The sequence below is a fragment of the Coturnix japonica genome, chromosome W (assembly GCF_054131305.1).
Source record: "Coturnix japonica strain WE chromosome W, WE-NBRP24, whole genome shotgun sequence".
NCBI classification, from domain to species: domain Eukaryota; kingdom Metazoa; phylum Chordata; class Aves; order Galliformes; family Phasianidae; genus Coturnix; species Coturnix japonica.
Window position 1 is genome coordinate 32,369,159 of NC_140701.1, and position 21,241 is coordinate 32,390,399.

General features: G+C 44.9%; 1 pseudogene; it reads left to right on the forward strand.

Moving 5' to 3' along the window:
- Positions 1 to 16,951: 16,951 nt before the first annotated feature.
- On the forward strand, positions 16,952 to 20,905 carry LOC146754713 (uncharacterized; annotated as a pseudogene).
- The last annotated feature ends 336 nt before the right edge of the window (positions 20,906 to 21,241 follow it).

Sequence of the window (21,241 nt, forward strand, 5' to 3'; positions counted from 1 at the left end):
AATAGATTGGCTGGACTAAAATTTTCGAGTTGCCTAGAGCTTCTTTAATATATTTCTGTCTGCAGACTAACATTTATGATTGCTAAAGGCACAGCTAAACATTTAGGAATGGGGAGCACAACCTGACAGGAAAAGGCACAAGAAAGCACCTACATGGCACGGTGGATGAGCTGTTCATTCACTGTTTTCAGGGCTACTGAGCTAACAGGAAAAGAGTGCTAATGACTGCACATACATGGTGCTTATGACTAGCAGCTGATAATATTTGCCAACCCAAAGCTGTACCAATGAAGACACATCTCCGGAAGTGATTCACAGATGTAATTTGCAGTGATTTAAAGACTTAACTTAAAGAACTTAATGCTTTGTTGCTGTTGTTGTTGTTGTTTATTTGTTTATTTGTTTATTTTATAAAAGAAAAAATAGAAATATTTTAAGTATATGAAATATTTTAGCAAAGAGAAAGTACTGGGTACTAAAGGACGCTTTAGCCTAGCAGGGAAACACATTGCAAGAAGGAGCAGAATGCAGTGACAGCCAGGCTAGCACTGATAGCCAACATGTTTTTAACAGTAGGGGCTATTAGTCACTGCAATAAACAAGCAAGGGAAGCTGCATGTTCCCTATTTCTCAGTAATGTCAAATCGCCTGAACATTTTGCTGGAAAACATGCATTTGTCACGCAGAAGTGTGAACCAGTTAGAGTGAGAGAAAAGAACTCAGAGCTAAAAAAGATTAAGAGAAGAACAATTTGTACTTCCAGTGGAAAGAAGAAGCTGTTCTGTGAAGAAAGACAATAAAGTTGCAGAGTTCAATGATATTAAAGGTCTCTTCCAAAGTAAGATTAAAGGTCTCTTCCAATCAATCCTATTCTACTATAATATTATTATATTTAAATAGTCTGTCAATGAACTTCTGGAGTTTTGCTACCAGAGGGAGCTGTGAAGACTCAAAATACCAAAACAGCATGGCCAAAATCATGTATGGGGTTATCTGGGAAAACAGTGTGGAAGCAATAGTGAACTTTGACTTTGGGCTAAGACAAATAGTGTCATCAGTACGGAAGACCCTGACCATTCAAACGGAAAGTGTCTTATTTGACAGACTAGGTGACCTCTAAGGGTCCCTTTCAACTCAAATGATTCTAAGGTTCTACAATTCTATGATGGTGAATTCAGAAAGCTAGTAAAAGTCAGAAGTGGGGAGAGAGAGACCAGAGGTGTGCAAGGGATGATCCTTTTGCTTCAGATGCCACAACACCTTGCTAACATCACATGCTGAGAAGTCTTTTGCCCTCATTCCAATCAGGGCAGCCTCCTGACTGCTTGCACTGATAGCTCATAAAAGCTATATCCACTTGTGAGAGTTTAAGGATTCCTTCTGATTTGAGTCTGAACAGAACTGAGGAATCGACAGCTTTGCAGTGTGTTTGTGTCAGACATGGTGGGGAAGAGTTAAGGCATTCAAACGTTTGTGTTTTTTATAACTTTTAAAGAAAAAAATCAAAATACTACTAGAAAAAAACATAATAGAAACTAAGGAAGACTTAGCTATACATTCAACATATCATCTCATACATACAAACATACTCATATCTTCAACATAGCACAATTATTCCTAAAGGTCTTTTCCTCTGTATTTCCTGTGGAATTCTAAGCACAGTTTTCTATCAGATTTCTCATAAGCAACCAAAACCATTTCCAGTTAGCCTCAAAGTCCATCAGTTCTAATGCTCATGAGTGTTATACCAGCACACTGTTTGTTTTCTTCTTCCACAGAGCCATCATGTCACATTTTACTTCACATTAAATCATGGAGATGAAAAATGAGTGTTCTTGTGGATTAACACAGGACTTAGCCCCAGGAAATGTTGGTTCTTTTCTCATCGTGGTCACATATGCAGCAAACACATCATAAGCCTCTTGATCTATCTGGAATCAGATTTGCTGGCAAAATGGCAAAAAAACCTTCAGGTCTCATTTCTCTATTTGTATCACAAAGCAATCATGGTATTCTAATCCCTTGGGGAATCTGAGGGTAGCCATTCACCCCAATACCCAGATTATGCTTATACTTAGTGAGTGTTATATAAGAATCAGGAGAGAAACACTAATCATACATGAGATAAACAAGTAGCAAATGGATTATAAGAGAGTAATTCCATGTACAGCATAGTCTAATAAAATTAACATTTGAGTGGTTGGAGATAGAGAGCCTTTGGGGATGAGAGCATTGGAAACAACGAAATATTGTAGAGATTCCTTGGAGTTGAGAAATAAAACAAAACAAACTCAGTTTGAATTATAAATGATAGAAGCAGAAAGAAAATTGGTCTGCCTCTGTGCCAGACTTCATTAAATATTGGCCATAGCAGTATATAAAGCCACAGAAAGGTAAAGTAAATGCAAAGTACTGAATGAGAGAAATGACGTTTTACCATATGCACCATCACAAGAAGTAATTTCCTGCCTTCAGGGGTAATGAGAGAAATGACATCTTGACTTCAGATGTTTCTGTCTAGACAAGAAAAGTAGACCTGTGGAAGGAGGGAGAGATTTCCTGAAGTTGAGGATCAACCACTGTGAGACTGAGGGTGACTCTGTAGTGAAGGGATGTGGATAAGATCTGTGGATGTCAGAAGCTCTCACAAGCTTGTCCAGTCAGCAGTGTGGTTCTTACTCTTTTTATTTTTATTTCCAGTACAATCCACTTGGAGAAGAGCAGGATTCACAGAGTTATCAAAGTTGGCCATTAGATTGATTGTGCAAGGACATTTCATGAAGGCTACACGGAACTTGTCTCCTGCATTCTCTACAAGCCAAGGTGCTGTCTTGAAATGCAGAAATCCCTTCTATCAAAAGTGGAAGACATCAAATATTGATTCTTTTCCATATTAAAAGTAAAACACCATTTGATATCCTGGAGGAAAAGGAGAGTTGATAAGAAAATGCAAGTTCCTGCCTCCTGTTAAGATTTAAAGATAGGGAAGGACAGGTTCTCATTTCAGCCAGTGCCCATACCATTAAACCAATGATCAATCTGTGTGTCTCCCTAGGCTTCCTTTCCAGAAGACAAATCTATGAAACAAAGAAACTTTCCTATTACCATATTTCATTAAAATATAACTGTCTGGAAGAAAAAAATCAAGAAATCACGTTTATCCATCAGAGCAGAACTGACTAATCGTGGAGGTGGAACCTAGAGCAGAGAAAGAATGTGTGGCCCTGTGCAAAACTGCTACATCCTGCTCTGCTTTTGTGTGGTTCATATTGGTTGAATACTTTTCATCTTGCAGTAGGTATGACTTTAATTTTATGGAAGACCTTATGAGAACTGGACTGGCTTCGGGGCTCATGGCATTTTCCCCAGCTAAAAGTAAATGTTTTCTGGGTTGTTTACTAATGCACTTGACTTGCTCTTATTGAGTAAAGGTGGGATCCCAGGATGCCCTGTTCATACAATGACTCCTTTGCTGAAGGCATTCTTGGCTAGTTAGAAGAATAAGCTCACTGAGGGATGGGCAACTGCAAATCATCTGTGCCTTTAAGAAGTTTCCTTACTGACTGTGTTGCTAAATATCCTAATGGAAATCTGTAAGTTCATGCTCCCTACTGAGACATCTCTGCTTCTGCACAGAAGGAAAAAAATGCATGAGTTGATGAAAATATATTAATCTCTTAATAATGCAGAGAGAGGTAAAACTATTCCTGATCTACCATAACATACCCCAGGAGTCTGGAATATTAGAATCTGATTTTGTGTATATACCCAGTGATGCATTTATTTTGATCAAGACATTATTGTGACAATGCCCCTTGATAACGTGTTCTCCTGTTGGCCATGCTTCTTTTGATGCAGCCCAGGATATGGTTAACTTTCTGTGCTGTGAGAGCACACTGCTGGCTCATGTTCAGCTTCCCACCAACAGTAACCCCAGGTATTTTTTGTCAGGACTTTGCTCAATCCTTTCCTCCACCAGTTTGTACTGGTAATGGGGGTTGCCTTGATCCAGGTGCAAGATGTTACATTTGGATTTGTTGACCCTCATGAGGTTCACCTGGGCCCACTGCTCAGAACTGTCATGGTCCCTCTAGATGGCATCCAGTCTGAGGTATCTTTGCTTACAGTCAAACATGTTAGCAACCTTGACCTTCAACTTGGAGCAATCAAACACTGTAACTACTTCTGAAAGTACATGTGAAGTGTTGCCTTCAAACCCATCACTGAGCCTTTGTCCATTCTGTTATTGCTCTAAGATATTTTCAATAAGAATGCCTCTGCAGAAGAGGAAGAAATATTTCAACCTCTTCCTCTGCATTCTGAATTTGGTCTTTTCCTTCCTTAGACTGCTTGATAAGACAGAAAATCTCTAAGCTGAATTACTTTGAGTTGTGAGTCAGCCCACAACATAAATACAGCTGGAGAGTATACAGATGACTCTGCTCATTGCAGTGGTGCAATTTCCCATTACTTCTAATTAAAGCTTCCTCTTAAGAAATCCTACTATCTGAAGAGCTACAAGCTCGTGTTCTTATTACTACAAAAGGACAGTAGTGTGGGTGAGGGCTGCCCCATTCCTACTGAATACATTCAATCAGGCATTTCCCTTCCACTGAAAGCTTGATCCAGGATCTTGCCTTGTTCATGTGCACGGTGCTTTCTCACTTCATTGTGTACATAGTGCTTTCTCACTTCATTGTGTGCACGGTGATTTCTCAAATAAGACATGATTTGCAGCATTTCCTTTCCAAAAAGAATTGAAGGGGGGGAATAAAGTGGGGAGGAGAGAGATAGATTACAGCTGTATCTGCTGATACATCTTTGCCTCATAGCAGGAAATAATCAAACACTTGTCTTAGTTCCTGGTGTTGTGCAAAGAGGAGCTCCTCATGAAAGATGAATTTCTTCCTCAAGTTCTATTGATCACAATACCGGTCTGTTTATCAGTTTTCTGTTTTGGACCCCTCACTGTAAGAAAGATATTGAGGCCCTAAATCTTGTCCAGTGAAAGGCAACAAAGCAGTGAAGGATCTGGAGCATGTCTTATGAGGAGTGGCTGAGGGAACTATGAATGTTTAGTCTGAGGAAGAAGAGCCACATAGGAGATCTAATTGCTCCCTACAACTTCCTGAAAAGAGGTTGTAGCAAGATGGGGATCTACCTCTTCTCCCAGGTAACAGTGATAGGATGAGAAGTCATGGCCTCAAACTCTGTCAGTGATGATCAGGTTGGACATCAGGAAAAAATTATTCTCAGAAAGAGTGTTGAGGTATTGGAATAAGCTGCCCATGGAGACACCATATCTGGAGGTGTTCAGAAACACGCAGATGAGGCGCAGGCAGGCATGGTTTTGTGGGAATGGTGGTGATGGGCTGATGGTTGGACTAGATGATCTTAGTGGTCTTTCCAACCTTAATGATTCCATGATCCAGTGATTCTGTGATACATGTGTTATAAAGCCAAACATTCTTATTCTCTCTCCCTTTGACACAGAGATATCAGACCCATACATGTCATACACTCTACACAATTGCCCCTTTTCCAGTCTACTGGTACCTGGGGAAAAAATCCCCACCATCTCTGACCGCATCAGACACGATTCTGAGACTCCTGAAAGCAACTACAAATCTTGATGTCTTCTTTGTGATGTATTTCTTAGGCCTGGGATTGCAGATGGTCACTTCCGCCAAACTGCACCAGCTGTACCTTCCTCTCTCTATTAGGGTTAAGGTGGGCAAAATTAATCTGGGCAGTTCTTTTTTTTTTTTTTGAGAACCAAAGCAATAATATTTTTGTTTATTTATTTATTGCTTACATTCCACTGAATGCAGCAAGAATATTCAGAAATATAAGTGTGAGGTGCCACTTCTCTCTTGCTAGTGTAAAAGCAGATCAAACCTCTGCAAATCAGGAACAAAAAGAGACAGATTTTGCAGAGCACTCCATAGCTGGGACTGCAGGAGGGCTTAGCCTGCTGTGCATATCAAAGTTTCTCTTGTATGCCTGGTCTCACTGCAGCTTTAAGAAATTCCCGAGGAGGGGAGCTGCCTTAATAGCAAGTTGTACCACTTTTAAAGCTGCGTTTGTATCGCTCACACAGCAAGAGCTCTTGTCACATGGAAGCCATCGAATGAAAATACTGACATGGCAAGAGAATAAGGTGAGATAATGAAATGAGAAATTAAGAGCATGAAAAATAAATGCTCTAGAAAAGCTGACACTTCATAACACTTCAAGTGAACACTTATCTGTATTTCAAAGTCGACTGATAAGAAATTATTTGCTTTTCTTATGTAACAGAAATAGATAAAGAATTCTGTTTGGACAGGAAAAGATTCCACTAGGCTGCAATTTACGTATGAATGCTCAATATTTAAGGAAATTGCTTCTGTTACTTTGTCTTCTGGCATAAATTTATGTTAAAGAGGGATTCATTAGAAAAAAACCATGCAGCACATGAGCTCATCTCAAATCATCCTGATCTCTCCAGGCAGGTGTTTTGCATCCTATTAGGAGATGGCACATTGAACTGCAGGAAGCTTACCACATGGATTGTGTTGTACTCCCCTAAAAACACAGCACAAAGATCTCACCCCTCCCCCTCGAAACAAGTTTCCATTTGCTGTACATGCACTCACTGTGTAGATAGTCATTCGAGCTACCAGGCATGTAGTTGTCCAGAGATTAATGACTTGAACAAGGCTTGTGAAGGGCTTGGAGAATATGCCCCACAAGGAGCAACTGAAGGAACTAGGGCTGTTTATTCTGGGGAAAAGGAGTCTGACGGGAGACCTTATTGCTCTCTGCCAATATCTGAAAGGTGCTTCCAGCGAGAGCAGGGTTGATCTCTTCTCACTGGTGGGTGACAGGACGAGAGAAAATGGCCTCAAGGAGCACCAGGGTAAGTTTAGGTTGGATATCAGGAAAAGCTTCTTTACAGAAAGGGTTATTAAGCACTGGAATAGGCTCCCCAGGGAGGTGGTTGAGTCCCCATCTGTCACGGTTTTAACGAGAAATCCACCTGCATCCGTGACAGGGGCCGTGGGCCCCGCAGGGGCCCTATGCCGAAAAGAAAGAAAAAAAAAATTAATTAGGAAAAGAAAACAGTGGCAACGATCTAAGGAGGCACACTTATTTACTAAATACTATATCGAAATACAGGATAACACAATATAATACAATATAATTGAAAATTGAGCTAACGAATCAAGCAAAATAGGAGAGAGGATGAGTCCCGTAACCGAGAGGCCTACTGTGAAATCTAGGCGAGACGGCTGAAGGCTCCCACACACTCCCCTGAACGCCAGAACTCGAAAGACGTCAGTCTATTCTGCGACCGAGTTAATATAGAGTCCAGGTCCCGTGACTTATCATGTTGTTCTCTGGGAGATGTAGTCTTCTTCTGTAAGTTGCAGATTCAGTAAAATTATTCATGCTTTATATGATGTTATGATGTGGAATACTGATAGCAAAATTACAAAATTATTAAACCATGACAGTCTGTCTGGCAGGAATAGTTATAATCTTTCGTTTTTCTCCCTCCTTGTCTGCTGAACTGTTTGTACCTTTGAAGGTCTTTTGCTAGTCCGAGCAAGAATGTCTTTATTTTCTGCCATTGGTTCCTGCTGTGTGTCCTCTATTAATGTCATACGTTTTTACCCTGTTATTTAGGGAAATTAACAGTGCTTGCTTTAAATCACACCTCTTGGATGCAGTTAACACAAAACCGTACTGTAGCTCATAGAACACGACGTATAAAGGATAGAGTATAAAGGATTTACAAAGGGCTGTGATGACGAAGTCCAGTTATGGAGTGTTTCCACATGCATTTTCACTTGAGCTGCTTGTCTTTGTATGCTTCTCAATCTGTGCACCTTGCTTCTTAGGCTGTCTACAGCAAAGCTTAAATCAAATGATGACTAACACTTTTGATATAAGATAGTAGGGTTAGAATTTGAGTTTGTTGTAGTAGGCATGAATGAACACTCGGGCTGTGACGTGACAGGACCTCCCCTGCTCTGTGATGGGCTATTATTATGCATAGCTTAAGGGGGTGTAGACGAAGTAGAGCCTGTATATAAACAAACACCACAAAAGCAATAAAAGAAGCCATTTTTCACTGTTCATGAAATTAGTGTCTGTGTGTAGTTATTAGTCTTGACCTGATAATTGGTCACTTACGCAAAGCAGAGCATGAAGAACATGTAGTCTTAGATTCTACAATAGCTGCGTGCTTCTTCGGGAGGCAAGATCGTAAAGTCATTAACGATCGTAAAGCCTTCACCCCTCACTGCAAGAAAGGCATTGAGGCTCTGGAACGTGTTCAGAAGAAGGCTACGAAGCTGGTGAGGGGTCTGGAACACAGGCCTTATGAGGTGAGGCTGAGGGAGCTGGGATTGTTCAGCCTGGAGAAGAGGAGGCTCTGGGGAGACCTTCTAGCTCTATATAACTTCCTGAAGGGAGGTTGTAGTGAGCTGGGGGTTGGCCTCTTCTCTCGTGTAATTGGTGATAGAACTAGAGGGAATGGTTTTAATCTGCGCCAGGGGAGATTCAGGATGAACATTAGGAAGTATTACTTCTCGGAAAGGGTAGTCAGGCATTGGAATGCACTGCCCAGGGAGGTGGTGGAGTCACCGACCATGGGGGTGTTCAAGAAACGTCTGGATGTTGTGTTGATGAATATGATTTAGCCGGGAAGTATTGGTAATGGTTGGACTAGATGATCTTCTAGGTCTTTTCCAACCTTGATAATTCTGTGATTCTGTGAAGAGAGCTGGTTGCTCTAAAAGAATGAAGTCTTGAGGGCACAGGAGCAGGCTGTCCCCTGAGCCGCAAAATGAGTTGGCGGGGAAGAAGACTGGCATGAATGAACAGGGAGCTATTCTTGAGGCTCCAGGAGGAAAAGAGAATCTACAGCCTGTGGAAGGAGGGATGGGCAACTGAGAATGAATACAAGGAAGTTGTTAGGATGTGTAGAGTTGAAATCAGAAAGGCAAAAGCCCTGCTAGAATTTAACCTGGCCGCTGGGGTGAAAAGGAATAAGCAAATATTTTATAAATACATCAACAGTAAGAGGAGGACAAAGGAGAATATCCACTTTTTGCTGGATGAGGCTGGGAATGTGACCACTGAGGATAAGGAAAAGGCGGAGGTTCTGAATGCCTTCTTTATGTCTGTCTTTAAAAATCAGACCAGTTATCCTCAGGGTACTCCTCTCTCTGACCTGGTAGCCTCGGCTGGGGAGCAAACTAACCTCCCTGTGATTCTGGAAGAAACAGTCAGAGACCTACTGCTCCAACTGGACTGCCACAATTCCATTAGGCCGGATGAGATCCACCCGAGAATGCTGAGGGAACTGGCGGAGGTGACAGCCGAGCTGCTTTCTATCATCTATCAGCGCTCTTTGTTGACTGGTGAGTTCCCAGAAGACTGGAGGCTCACCAACGTGACTCCCATTTACAAAGAAGGTTGTAAGGAGGATCTGGGGAACTACAGGCCTGTTAGCCTGTCCTCGGTTCCAGGGAAGGTTATGGAGCAGATTGTCTTGAGGGAGATCATGTGGCATGTGCAGGATGGCTGGGGTATCAGGCCTAGCCAGCATGGGTTCGTGAAGGGCAGGTCCTGTTTGACCAATCTGATCTCCTTCTATGATCTAGTGACCCATCTGGTGGATGAGGGAATGGCTGTTGATGTGGTTTACCTAAACTTCAGCAAAGCCTTTGACACTGTCTCCCACAGTATTCTCCTGCAGAAGCTGGCAGCTCATAGCTTGGATAGGTACACTCTTGGCTGGGTAAGGAGCTGGCTGGAGGGCCAGGCTCAGAAAGTTGTGGTGAATGGAGTTCAATTCAGCTGGCGAACGGTCACGAGTGGTGTTCCCCAGGGGTCAATGCTGGGGCCTGTCCTCTTCAACATCTTTACTGATGACCTGGATGAGGGCATTGAATGCACCCTCAGTAAGTTCGCGGATGACACCAAATTGGCTGGGAGTGTGGATCTGCCTGGGGGTAGCGAGGCCCTGCAGAGGGATCTGGACAGGCTGGAGAGCTGGGCCGAAGCCAATGGGATGAGGTTCTGAACAGTGAAGCAGAAAACAGATGCTCTGCTGGAATTCAGAATAAAGGGGGGCTACAAGGGGGATAGTTAAAGGTAGTTTACAGAAAATGATTTAGTTAGTTAGAATAACAAGGAATGGAGACAATGGGTCTGGGAGAGCAGGAAGGATGCAGATAAGGAGTGAGAACTCCCTGAGACACCTGGCAAGGAGGGGATTAGGTGTTGTAAATATCAAAAGAGGAGTTGCATCTCCCTGACAAGATGGGCGATAACAAGAGGGGGTCTGCATGATAAAGAATATGTATCAGAATTACGGGAAATCAATGACTATGCATGAGGTGTACCTATATCTGTATCACGGTTTTACAAGTCGGTGTGCAAGTTTGGAGGAGCTATCCCCCTTGCACCCAGCGCTGTGCAACGCTGGAATAAACATACCTGCTTTATAACCCATCTCTGGATTATAGAGTTTGATTCCGCAAGTCATTTTGGCGACCACGAAGGGACCCTCTCTGTTTGGCTGCAGGACCGGCTGAGAGGGGGGACACCTTTGGCGCGCCCCGAAATTTCTCGGAAGGACTCCCTTCCCTCATCCGATCACTGCGGGAGCAGACAAGGACCCTCTATCGGCGGATAAGGTATGTTTAATGGGTAAAGGGGAATCCGTAAGTCGTGAGGAGACGTCCTACGCGGGAGGTGTGAGCTGTCAAGCTCTTCCCTTTGGTAAAGGGCCCGGGTGGTTGGTTGTGTAATCACGATCAGAGGCCGTGTACATCGTGGGTTCGAGTCCCACTGAAGCGGTCTCTGAGCCGTTTCAATTGTGGGTTTAAGTCCCACTGAAGCGGTCTGAGCTGTTCTAATTCTGGGTTTGGGTCCCACTAAGGCAGTTTCAGCTGTGGGTTCGAGTCCCACCGGGATTACCATGCGTGAACGAGGAGAGCTATTTTTGCTCCCCCTTAAGGGGTTGGTTGGTGACGAAGTAACCTGGGTTTTCCTAGCTGTATTAGCAGGAATTGTTGTATTTGGCCATTATTGACATCTCTTATTAGCATTTGTTACTGTAAGTGTTGAACCAACAACTTTGATATTTTCTGAGAAATGTTGTACCTTGAACTGTGTAAAGACCGGTCTTGTGTGAGTGTGGTTGTGAGTGAGACGCAGCACAGCTGCGGGGCGAGTTAGGAGTCCCGACCCGCGGTTCCATCCTCCCGCGAGGGAAACAGCCGGGGACGGACGAAGCGAAAGGCCTCTGTGTTCTATATGTTGCGATGTTTTTGTATTTGTTACGATGTTTTTGTCTTATTAATTGTTGTTAGTATTGTGGCAATTGTAACGCACATAATAGTGAAGTGCATATGGAGTCGGGTGGGGGAAAAAGCCCACAGAAGGCAAACCACAATTAGTATCGAGACCCTGTTGCTTTTGTTGTAGAAAATAATGCGGTTTAAATGTGACAATGATCCAGATTAGAGAAACAATAGGGTTGTGTTACCTCCGCTTTAACATGTTAACTTTACGAAATTTGTTTTTGAACCATTGTTCCCCCCCCCTCCTTGTGTGTGTATGAACACAAGGGAAAGAGATACCTAAGAAAATCTCTTAGGATGTATATTGGCATATTGGAGGGATATTGCTGGGGAACCGGGAGGGACTCTTAAGCAAGAACACCCTCATCAAATAATGTAATCATTGGTGGTTAGTGTATAAGTTGGAGGACGGGTTAAAATGATCCCAAAACCAGGAAAAGAATAGGGAAGAGATGTTTAAATATTGTGTTAGATATGGCCTAGAGAGCCACTACAGGAAAAATCAATATTTGGCCAAAATATGGATCTGATGAAGGTTGGGTTTGTCAGATCTCGAATTTATATGTAAAGAACAAAACCCTTTTCAAAGGAGGAATCAGAATATGCTGCTTGTTGGATACAAGAAATCAGCCTGTTATTAGTAAAAAGAAAAGGCCTGGACCAGGAAGGAGAGGAATTAGAAAAAGGAACTAATCAATGGGACCCTCCTGAGAATCTCCCCCCCCCACCCATATAACCCCAGTGTAGCACAAAGGGAGACAGGCACTGCCCCAGTAAGAGGAAATGGTAAAGCACACAGGGACATTTCACAGAAAAGGGGGGCATGCTGGGCTCGGGAGAGAATTAAAACAATGTGAAAGGGATATCAAAAGAACTTTTCCCAAACACCAGTTGTACCGGCACCTCAGTGCACCCTTTATGGGAGGCTCCACTGGGACAAGGACAAATACGCTATGTAAACTCCCCACTCACTAGTGGAGAAATTAGAAATTTTAAGAATAAATTCTTTAATTGAGGATTAATTAAATAAGAGTGGCTTTCAAAATTTTGGACCCACCAGGAGTCCCTGGTAAATATAACAGTGGGACCTGAGGGGGAATAAGTTGTGGTATAGTTGACATGGGGGAAGCTTATTCATTGCTGGCCCATAAGGTGTCAAGACTCAAATTAAGAAATGAGGCCTTAAAGATAATAAGAACCTGGATGACAGTACCACTTTTTGAGAATACTGAATTAAAACTAGGAGATAAAGATGAAATTGGGAATCAGGAAAAATGTGAAATAAGGTCATAAAATTAAGGGTGGAACAGCCCAAGGAACTGAATGCTATGGATTACTAAGGGAAAGTTATATGGTACTAAAGGTGTTTTTGGAAACTGAAGAACTGTACTGTTTGATCTGTGGGTCCTGAAGGGAATGGGACAAGCTGCTTTGATGGTATAAGAAAGTGCAATTGTTAATGATATAATTGAGGGTATGTCGAAGTGTAATGGAGGGTACAAATAGTTTACAAAGGAAAAAGGGTTAAAGAGAAAGTGAGTTTCTGCGCTGGTATGAGAGCAAACCCCCTGCACTATTCCCCCCCCCACAAGAGACAGCCAGAGACTGCTGCTGTAAACCACAGAGGGGGAGGTGGAAAGGGAAGGTGTAGAGGACAGGGCACTGGAAGTGAGAATAGCCTTCATGTGCAGAGGTCTGGGAAACCTGAAATTCCAGTGTTAGCACTGGACACCTCTGGAGAGAAGGAGATGAAACTGAAATAGGATGTTAGTAGTTAATGTAATGATGAGAGTTTGGAAAGTGAGAAAGTTTGGAACAGACACAGGCTGAAGAAGGCAAAGATGTAACAGGGATATCAGGACTGAAAAGAGGTGAACGATATGAAAACAAAACAAAACTAATTGACACACAGATAGTAAGGGAATTGGTGATAATAACAACTGTTACTGTTGTGGTACCAGAATAGGGCCGTAGGACCCAGAGATCCCCTCAGGAAGAGGTGGGGGGAGTGGGGGCTTGAATAACCGAGGGAGGGCTTTGCCCCACTGGAAGGAAAGCAGTGTGCAAACTACAATGGGAAACTGCATCTAGGGAAGCAAGATAAAGAGGTTTATTTTCTGGTGGATATGGGTGCTTCTTACTACTCATACATGGTTTTGTAACAGTAATAGAAGCTACTGCCCAACAAGAAAAGGTTTACGTTTTTTGGATTAATTAAATATAAGCTAAGTAGGAATGCAGAAATTCTTGTACCTGCCAGGTTACTCTGGCAAGAAATTTAGTAAAACTGGAGCTAAGGGTCCAACAATATTGACTGATTAAAAACTGTAAGTCTGACTTTAACACAAACAAGGAAAAACAATGTCATACCCCAGGAGTCACAGCAATATCAAACATGATGCACTTAGGGGTGTGGGCATCAGGGCCACACGTGAAGCCCTGAATAGAAGTTAAAGCAAGAGATTGCCCAGTCAGGATAAAGTGGTACCCTATAAGGATATGTAACTGTAGAAGGATAGAAGACTTTCTGGAGTTTGGACTCCAATTTTGCAAAAATTTTGATAGCAAGTGCTGTAGTTTGGTACAACGCTTGAAGGCAAGTAATAGAATTGTTGAATGCATACACTCAGTGGTGGCAAATCCATGCACTTTATTAACCCAATTAAGGAATGAATAGGTGGAGTAGTTTACCTTCTGGATTTGAAGGATGTTTCTTCTGCCTGCTTTGGCCAATATGGGGAGAAGAGACACTCAGTTAACCAGGACAGCGTTACCCGGGGTTCTGAGAACAGATTAATGATTTTTGAGAACTGGTCAGCTCTGAGCCTGAGACCTGGGATCCTCCATCCCAAGGTGGAACTTTACTGCAGCACGTCAGTGCCACAGCGACAAAAGAGAACTGTGCAATGGTCTGTGAGTTTGCTGAATTTCTTGGTTTACAGAAAGCACATATAACTCAACAGCAAGTGAACCTTAAGGACTGCCAGGGGGGAAGCCATCTGCCAAACCCATGAGCCGCAAATTGCCAAGGAGGAGAGTAAGGGATGGCCAGGGTGCCTGAGGGTGGTGACTGCACTAGTGCTCAATATTCAAGAAGCCTGTAAATCTACACTGGGCCAAAGGATACCAGTTTTAATATCTCATACAGTGTTTACTGTATTGGAGGCACAAGGGGGACATGTCAGTCAGACCTGAAGGACAAACCCTTAGAAGATGCAGAACACAAACATCATCTTTGAAACTTCCAGTTCACCCATTTCAAGCCAGGGACTGGATCCTGATACAGACTGGGAAGGAGACAAAGCTGCAACCTGACTGGGAAGGACCATTCCAAGTACTCCTAACAACTGAAACAGCTGTGAGGACAGCCGAGAAAGGATGGACTTATGACACACTGGTAAAGGCATCCACTAGCCCTGAGGTGTGGAAACTGTTGAGACAGAAAAACCTTTAAAAGATAAGAATTAGAAGGAAATAATGAAAAGCTTTTATATGCATATTTTTATTATTATTATTTTAAATAACCTTTAACTTTTCCTCGAATAGGTAAATAAATTGTGTATTTAAGTATTTAAGTAGGAGAGTATTATAACCTATATAGAACTAATGCTCACAAAAGTTTTCCTTGTTGTAACAAAAAGTTTTTACTGCTGTACCCATTTGTTATCCTGATGATTATCTAGAAAAGGTGAAATTTGACAATAATGCGGGGGAGGGACCAACTGATGGAATGATGTATGGTGGACAACTGCCAATTGAGACTGGACAGGTACACTCCTTGAAAATACCCAGAATGTCCAGGATAGGGAAGAGCTTAAAAAGGGGTTAGAAAATCATCTTGAAAACCCTGCAATTGTGACAGCTGAGGAGATAAAAGATCTTAGATAAACATTTGAAATCAAAACAGGATATGGGGACAGTAATGCCTGGGTAGAATGGATTAAGTATATTGTCCAGAGTCTCAACCATAGCAATTGCTGTGCTTGTGCATCCGGATGGCCCATAGCTCAGGTGGTACCCATTCTGCTGGGATCACCAAGGACCCAAAGGGAATACGATGCATGATTGCCCTGTACCAAGAGAAAACTGCCTGGGGAAATAGAGACTGCAGATCTCTCTCCCTCTTGTCTCCTCCAATGCCTGATACAGATGTCAAGATCCCTCCTGCGATCTCTACAGCGGTAGGTAACCATACAGCTTGCCTCTCATGGTAGGGTGTGAAGGCTACCAGGCCTATGGGAAACTTTTCCTTGTGCAGTGAGGTCTTGAATGTTATGGAGGATTCAGTAGGAAATTATTCAAGACTGGGAATCTCCAGGGAAGATCTCTGGTGGTACTGTGGGGGAAAGGTTTTATGGTCCACCCTACCATCTAACTGGGGAGGCACCTGTGCACTTGTTCAATTAGTTATACCATTCACCCTGGCATTTGAAAAAGGCATATCCAAAAATTCTGGAAGAACCAAAAGGGGTTTAGGGATATCATTTGACGATGCAATATATATAGATTCAATCAAGGTACCTAGAGGAGTCCCTGATAAATTTAAGGCAAGAAATCAAAATCCTGCAAAATTTGAGTCACTGTTTTGGTGGGTGACAATCAACAAGAACGTAGATTGGGTTAACTACATATGCAATATACAAAAGTGCAATTAAGAGAATAGCAGAACAGCTAGCCACACACCAGAAAAAGAATGATCTAGCAGGAGAGAAATCCTGCTAGATTAAAGAAAAGGGGGGAATGAACAGTGAAGCAGAAAACAGATGCTCTGCTGGAATTCAGAATAAAGGGGGGGCTACAAGGGGGATAGTTAAAGGTAGTTTACAGAAAATGATTTAGTTAGTTAGAATAACAAGGAATGGAGACAATGGGTCTGGGAGAGCAGGAAGGATGCAGATAAGGAGTGAGAACTCCCTGAGACACCTGGCAAGGAGGGGATTAGGTGTTGTAAATATCAAAAGAGGAGTTGCATCTCCCTGACAAGATGGGCGATAACAAGAGGGGGTCTGCATGATAAAGAATATGTATCAGAATTACGGGAAATCAATGACTATGCATGAGGTGTACCTATATCTGTATCACGGTTTTACAAGTCGGTGTGCAAGTTTGGAGGAGCTATCCCCCTTGCACCCAGCGCTGTGCAACTCTGGAATAAACATACCTGCTTTATAACCCATTTCTGGATTATAGAGTTTGATTCCGCAAGTCAGTTCAACGAGACCAAATGCCGGGTCCTACACTTTGGCCACAACAACCCCAGGCGGTGCTATAGGCTTGGGGCGGAGTGGCTGGAAGACTGCGTAGAGGTAATGGACCTGGGGGTACTGATTGATGCTCGGCTGAACACGAGCCGACAGTGTGCCCAGGTGGCCAAGAAGGCCAACAGCATCCTGGCTTGCATCAGGAACGGTGTTGCCAGGAGGAACAGAGAGGTGATTGTCCCCCTGTACTCAGATCTGGTGAGGCAGCACCTCGAGCGCTGTGTCCAGTTTTGGGCCCCTCACTGCCCCTCCCCAACAGGCCCCAGCCCGGTCTGAGCCATGTGACAGGAAGTGCTTCCTGCAGGCGGCGGAGAGCACTTCCGGGCCATGGCGGGCATGGAGGGGCTGTCAGGGGAGGAGCTCGCAGCGCTGCGGGCACCCAGAGGCAGCTCCCGGGCAGCTCCACGGTCTCGCTGTGCTGCGGAGTCACCCGGCCGGCCCCAAAAGCCTGGAGGCAGAGCCTGAGCCGGCCCCAGCCCGGATCGTGTGGTGCGGCTCCGACCATGCTGGGCTGTGCGGCAGGAAGAGGAAGACGGCCGTTTGTTTGCCAGCCGCTCGCTGGCTGTAAGATCCGGGTGGCGCCGAGGCCCGGTTAAGAAACGGCATGGATGAAGGTTTGTACGGATGGAGTGGGTCTGGATTGCAGTGAGCGGGACGAGTCCGGGCTGCGGTTTGGCGTGGTTGTGTTGGTTGCTTTGAAGGGCTGCCGTCATAGGGCGGAGGGAGGGAGAGGGAGCTTTTTAACAGTGCGGGCAGTCAGGAGCATGTTGCGTTTCTGCCTGCTGTGTTGGCGCTGCCATAAGTCTTTGGGTCCCCAGGGAGGCTCTGCGGTGTCCCGATTCGAAGGCAGGATTCAATCCCTCCGCAGCCTGTCCATCGCAGGCAGATGCTTCTCTCATCTGCTCTTCGGACTCAGCAGTGCCAGGGGTTTCACAGCGCGTGTTGCAGTGGCTGGCAGCCTCCGTGTGTTTTTCTATTGCAAACAGGGTCCCATCATGGAGCCGCATTAGAAGCAGACGTTGGTGTCTTGTGGCAGGAGCAAGGGCAGTGGAAGCACTGCCCAGGGCGGTGATGCCAGCAGCGAGCTGCCAGAGCTGCAGGAGCATTTGAACAATGCTCTGGGAGCTGGGGTTTGCATTTGGGTGTTCCTGTGCGGGGCCAGCAGTTGGACTGGGTGGCCTTGGTGGGCAGTCTGCGTCCCGCACCAGGTCTCTGCCTGTTGGCCTGGTTTTCCCTGGCACGAGAAAGTGCAAAGGGGAGAAGCTGTGTGGGAGCTGGCAGAAGCTGCCCGGGCTGATGTAGGCTGGCCCTGCGGCAGCTGCGCCCCTGGGCACGGAGCCACAGCACCAGCGTGTGCCTGTCCCCTCGGTGCAGCTGAAGTGTTGCTGGGCTCGGTGTGAGCCTCCCACAGCTGTTCTGCTGATAGCTCTGTGTCCCAGATGCTGCCTCCCTGCTCCCGGCTGCCGGCTGCCTGCTTCGTGGCAGGAGGAGATGGAAGTTGAGTCCTGCAATACTTCCCTAGCCCGTCTTTGCCAGCAAGGCTGCCTGAGATGCTCTGGCGAGCAGTGGGGGTGTGATTTTGGGGTTGTTGAATGCAAGGGCTTTCTAAGCCAGGCGAGTAACAAGCAGCCTTGTGGAGGAAGCTCATAGGGAATGAGGTCTTCCCTCAGAGACTCTGAAGCTTTTGTTCAGAACTCAGTTGGTCGTATTTATTGTAGGTGATGTTTGAATGCCCAGAAGTGACCTGCAGGAAGAGGCGCTGGGTGCTGAAATGGAAGCCAGGATTCTGTGTAGCAGCAGGCAGGCGTAGTTAGGTCCCCTTTGGAGCCTGCTGTTGTTGGTACTGACTTCAGGAGATCCCTGAGTGTGCTGCTGTGTGCTGCGTGCCCCAGCCCCAAGGGGGGATTCCCTTGTGGAAGGAGGGGGAGGGTGAAGGAGGCCGACGGCCCTTTTCTCAGGGCCGGCTCTTCTGTGCCCTTTTGCTGGCTGGAGAGAAGGGCTGCCTGCTGGGCACAGGGAGCGCCTTTTAGCTCCCGTGCCGTGCCCTGCCCTCTAGCCCCCTCCTCATCCTATGTGGAACGCCAGTGCCAGCAGTTCAGCCGCCATTTTAGAACCCTCTCCACGTCACCTTGGTCACCGCTGCCGCGCGCAGTGCACTCACATCTGACAGCTGTGACATGTAACAGCCATGTCAGCAGCGAAGAGGGCGAGGGTGGAAGTTTTCCCTGTTTCAGGCGGGAGGATGGAGCTGGAGGCCCCAGAACCGAAGAGGAGGAGGGGGCCCGCCTTGACCATCAGGCAGAGGAGGGGTAAGAGAGCCATTTTTCATCATGCCTGCACCAGCCTGGTGACCACCACCCATGTGGAGCCAATGGAGGTGGATCCGCCTCTGGATGAGCCAATGGAGGTGGATCCACCTGCAGAGGAGCCCATGGAGGTGGATCCACCCGCAGCATAGCTGGCCTGGCACCACACCACCGTGCCAGGCCCTGCGTTGGCACCATTGCAGCTCCACCGTGGCTGGTCCAGGCGCTGAGCTCCTTACCCACTGTGCGGCCCCCGCCCCCGGCATTAGCTGGGTGGCATTTTTGTAACATCTGCTCCTCCTTTGGGCCTCTTCTGCAGCCACGTTCTGTGGGCACCCAGTCCCATCTTTACTCTCTTTGTCCCCGTTCCAGTTATTCTTGTTGGTTTTAGTGTTTAGTTTAGTTTTAGTTAGGTGTAGGTAAGTTGTTCATGTTCTTGAGTTAGGCGTAGGTTATTGTTCATGTTTTAGTGTTAGGAGTAGGTATTGTTGGTGTTTTCCTGTTAGGAGTAGGTTCCTGTTCGTGCTGTAGTGTTAGGAGTAGTTGATTGTTCCCATAGTAGAGTTAGGCATAGGTTACTGTTGGTACTGTAGGGTTAGGCGTGGGTTCCTACCAGCAGCTGGCAGCAAACAGCGCTCGCTCGGTAAGCACACGTCTGCTTTCTCCCCCGGAGCCGTGAGTGCGACTGCCATGAGAGCGGAGGTCTGATGCCATCTGCAAGGGATGGGATTTGCATCTGGTGGCTTTTCCGTTGCAGAATGTCCAGCAGCAGAGAGTGAGTGGCCGTGAAATGAAGCTGGGCCTCAGGAAAGCAGTCTGGAGCTGCGTCACGTGCTTCCTGCGTGGCCAGCACAAGGTAGGTGTGCTTTACTGTAAGTGTGCGCTGAAGCAGTTGCTTTTGTCACGAGTCATCTGGAAAGATTTCCATAGTCGAGTGGTTGGAAACATAGCGTTTTAACTTAAAATTGTTTGCACAGATTGAAGGTTGTAAATAAAATTAGAGTACAGTTATACAGTGCTCTATCCCCAGAACTTTCCAGCATTTTTCTTAACACAGCTTACGCTTCGTTTCAAAACAAACTAACAAAGATGAACTTGGGTTAGCGTAGCCCATTTTAAATGATCCTTCTGTATCTTTTCCAGGCTGGTAGCAGAATGGAGACTTTCCTGAGGCGTAGAGGAACAGACACAAGCTTTTTTTGAAGGCTTCAGTGAAATTCTGCCACAGCGGTCCTTTGATGCTAAGGAGCTGGAGGTAGAGGATTCTTTGACTATTGCCAGATTCAGGCGGCTACATGTAATACTTGAATTTCAGTCAGTGTCTGAAGAGCAGAGTTCATTGAGGCTGGTGGTTCTGTTTTCAGGATGTGTGAGAGAAGCCTTATGTATCAGTTAGTATTTGGTTACTGTGTTCATCTTCACTTTCTTCTTTGCAACCAAATTACACGTTTCTAAGGTTAAGATTCTGCCAGCATAATTTTTTTTGGCTAACAGTGTTTTTGTAATCCTTGACCATGTGATTTGCGTGTGTCTAAAGAGTGAGCAATTGGAAAGCAAGGGAGATAAGAACCAAATATCAGCAGATGGTCAAATTACAGAGTGGAGCAGGTTTTAGCTGCTTTTGGTCTCTGCAAATTATACTCTGCAGCAGAACATCGTATTTCTAGCACAGAATGGTACAGTTAGGCAATGAGAAAGTATGGTTTATATGTCTAAGTACATTCATTTTCACGACTGGGGTATCTCCTTTGTTGCCACTCTACATTTTCTTTGTGAACGGATGTTATTTGCTGTGGAAGTTTAAGAGTTTAATATTAAAACCAAGCGTACTGTGATTGCGGGTCTTTGAAGTACAGTAGTATTTAAGTACAATAGTCTTGCTGTAGAAGCAAAGTAGTAGCTTGTAGTTTCCATGTTCATGATCCTTTTTCTTCCCTAAAGGTGCTCCCATGCGGAATGCAAGAAATTGATCTGAATGACTGGCAGAGGCAATACCATCTACCAGCATGATACCAGAACCAGCAGAAAGATACTGTGGATCTGGCAGGTTTGTAGACTTCTTTTTTCCTCACAAGAACACAGCTACAGCTTAGTGAGCAACAGTCAGAATTACTCAACAGATAAGTAGCATGTAAATGTAAATGATAACTGCTAATCCAGCTGTCCTAGGGGTGATGGGGAAGTGATCACATAAATATTAAACTTTACATCAGTGTTAATTATTATCTTTCAGTTTGTGAAAGAAATAGATAACGAGAAGAGAATGAGACTTCTACAGTTCGTTACTGGAATGTGCAGATTACCAGTGGGA